At 44.6% G+C, this 3,250-nt stretch overlaps 1 protein-coding gene across 1 annotated transcript in view; it reads left to right on the top strand.

The window, feature by feature from the left end:
• The window catches only part of CAMK1D (calcium/calmodulin dependent protein kinase ID), a 462,879-nt gene that overhangs the window by 155,359 nt on the left and 304,270 nt on the right, over positions 1-3,250 (top strand). The gene's annotated exons all lie outside the window — the stretch shown is intronic.

The following is a 3,250-nucleotide window of genomic DNA, read 5'->3' as shown; positions in this document are numbered from 1 at the left end:
ATGGAAGTGGCCAGAGTGTGGCTCAGTGATGAAAAGAGGTGCAAGGCATTCCACCTGCTTAGCATCACGTGGCTCAGCCAGTTATGAAGCAAATAACTAACGTAGGCAGAAATAATGAGATTTTCAAGGTGCAAATACAGAAAGTGTCTTTTATGTCACTCAGTAGCACAAGTAGGAGAAACATTTGCTGTGAGTAAACTTCCGGCATGGCACAGCTGTGTCACTTTGACAGGGAGCACGCTAACCTATAAGAGAACACGAGGAATTACCCACGGCACATTTGGTCGGCTTAGAATCCCTCATAGTAACCAGCTCTGGTCACTATCTCATTTGTTCACAGCCTCATCCCTTCTTACTGCCCGTGGCACTAAGGGACAGTCTTGTATCTGGTGTGCACCGCGGCCCCCCATGGGAGTCTAAGGTACCCCTCCAGGGGCATTGCCCCAACCCCTCACATCTGGGTTTGAATCCAGCAACTCCAGATACTGGCTTTGAGATTTGGACAAGCTCTTGAACCATGTTGAGGTCAGTTTCCTCATCTGTAAGATAGGGGCAAACACTAATAATACAGATTTGTATTGGTTTGTTCTTGCTGTGGTAACAAGTACCCCACACTTGGTAGATTAAGGCAGCACCGTATTATCTTACGGCTCTGGTCAGAAATCCACAAGTGAGTCCTACAGGGCTAAAATCAGGATGTCAGCAGGGCTGTGTTCCTTCTGGGGCTCCAGGGAGAACCTGTTCGTTCTTCGCCTTTTCAGGTTTCTAGCATAAGCTTATGGCTGCCTTCCAGCAATGGCATCCCACTGACCACTACTTCTGGTGTCCCGTGTTCTTCTCTGACTCTGGCCCTCCTGCCTCCCTCTTGTAAGGACCCTCATGATTACTTGGGGCCCACCTGAATAATCCAGGATACCCTCCCAATAGTAAGACCCTTAACCTAATCTCAGCAGCAAAGTCCCTTTTGCCATGTAAACTAGCTCTCAAAGGTTCTGAGAATTGGGACAAGGATGTCTTTAGGGGTCATTGTTCTGTCTGTCACAGAATTCTACAGTGTTGTGAGTATAAATCATATGTTTCATAGTCTCTCTCTGTCTCTCTCTCTGTCTCTCTCTCTCTCTCTCTCTCTCTCTCTCTCTCTCTCTCTCTCATGCACGCACGCACGCGCCATGCGCGCGCACACACACACGCGCGCACACACACACACAATGTCCTTAGCACTGTGCTCTGTGTAATAAAGCATTGCCGCTCTCCCACACTCCCCTCACCTGTATATCAGACCCCTGTTCAGACAGGGCTTGGCTCTGGAGTGGGTTCTGCTTTTGTCCACTTATCTTTCTTGACTTCCTTCTGCGTTCCCTGTTGTTTTTGTCTGTTGACATACTCATCCATTTCAAGTTCCCACGTCTCCATGAATGATTTCCATGGTGTTATTTGTGAATGATCTCTATGAAGAAAAGCTTTTGAATTCAAAAAGCTTTTGAATTTCCTTGTTGGTGAAGGTGTCTGAGTTGAGGGGGCTGGGCTGCCAGTTCACACCAGTCCAATTTCATGGGTTATCCAGACAGCACACGGGCTGAGCTGGCTGTGTAATGGGAATCTGATTGACAGTGGGTCAATAGGGTATAGCTAGTTGCTTAATCCAGCCAGAGCATCTAATACAAGGCTTTAACTAGCTAGATGGTCATGCTGCATAGATGATGATTCTCTCTCGCTTTTTTCAAATTTTGTCCCACTTCATTAAATAGCTTTTAATGGAAAAAAACAGTGCATGTACATAGTAAAATGGGTAAAAATTAAGTCTCCCAACCAGTTTCATTCTCAGGCTTTTCTCTGGTGGCAGCAGTGTTGCTTCTTGTTTATCTTTACACAGGCTCTGTGTGTGTGTGTGTGCACGTGCACATATGTGTGATACAAGTGGGAACACCACAGGCACTTTGACCTACTTTTTTCACTTTACAGTATATCTTGGGGATAATTCCATATCAGCACACATAAATCTACCTAATTACATTAAATGGCTGCATAGTTATCCATTGCATTTTTAGACTGTAATTTACTTAATCAGTCCCCTATTGATGTATATTTAGGATATTTCCAATGTCTTGCTATTAAAAACTTCTATTGATTTTTTTTTTACCAGATTATGATAGCTCTTCTAGTTTCTCTATGTATGTACTGCTAAGTGTCCCTTTAATGTAGGGATTATTGTACCAATAATTACTTTTTTTATGAGGGAGCTTGAGAGACTAATTAAAGAGTACATTGAGGTGTGAGTTTGGTTTACATGGAGCTTAAAAGCATTTTCTTTCAAGTTACCTGTTGCTACATCTGCCTTGAACAAGAATTAGAATAAGCTTAAAAGAGTGCTTAAAATAAGAGCCCTTCAGAGGTCTCCCGGTGAGTGGGTGTGGTCACGTGAGGGATGGCCAGCTGGATTTAGTCATAAGTATCCACCCAGCTTCAGGGTTAGGGGTTTGCCCAGCATGTGATAATGTCCATCAGCCCTTCTGAAGGCTGTGGATTTGGCATTATGAAGACATTGGATCTTCATCAGTCAAAGGAGAAGTGGGCGCGAGTATCCGCTCGGTCTGGTTTCACTGCCATAAAGGATGGGAGTGACAGGGACCGTCAGTCATTCTTAAGAGCCACCCATGTAGGGAGAATCTTCATCAAACAGGAAATGAGTGAAGATCACATATGGGAAGCACCGCCTAGGAGGTCAACACAGCTGGTGAAGAAAGCTGGAGAATACACTGGGATTGCGTTTCACCTAAGTCATTACCTTCATCATCTAAGTAAAATATATCCTCGCACCAAATGCTCCTATGACCCACACAGACACTTTACGTGCCTTTTAGTGTAACTAGCCTTTTAGCTGTTGCTACAAGGAGACTTTGCAATCCCAGGAGAACCGAATCTTTTATCCTGCCACCACCTCCAAAAACCAGGCTTTCGTTAATGCTCCCTGTTGGTGTGCTTCGAAAAAGTGACTGACTCACTGAGGTTCCATATCAGCCTTTCACAAGCGAATGGAGAAGAGCAGAGATAACGTATGGAGTCCTGTCAGGGAAGCGAAGGGGTAAAAGTTGTGCTGGTAAATGAAGCGTGTTCTTTAAAATGTGGCAGTATGCATTCATTTGGCATTTATTTGTCTTCTGCCTTTGGATCAGTGAAGCAATTAACAATAAAGATTCAGTGCCACAGAAAAATCTTAAAAAGCCAAAGATGTGGGGCCGGCCGAGTGGCG

The sequence above is a fragment of the Hipposideros armiger genome, unplaced genomic scaffold, assembly GCF_001890085.2.
Source record: "Hipposideros armiger isolate ML-2016 unplaced genomic scaffold, ASM189008v1 scaffold_271, whole genome shotgun sequence".
In the NCBI taxonomy this organism is placed as follows: Eukaryota; Metazoa; Chordata; class Mammalia; order Chiroptera; family Hipposideridae; genus Hipposideros; species Hipposideros armiger.
Note: the sequence above shows the minus strand (reverse complement) of the source record. Positions and strands in the feature narration are given on the sequence as shown.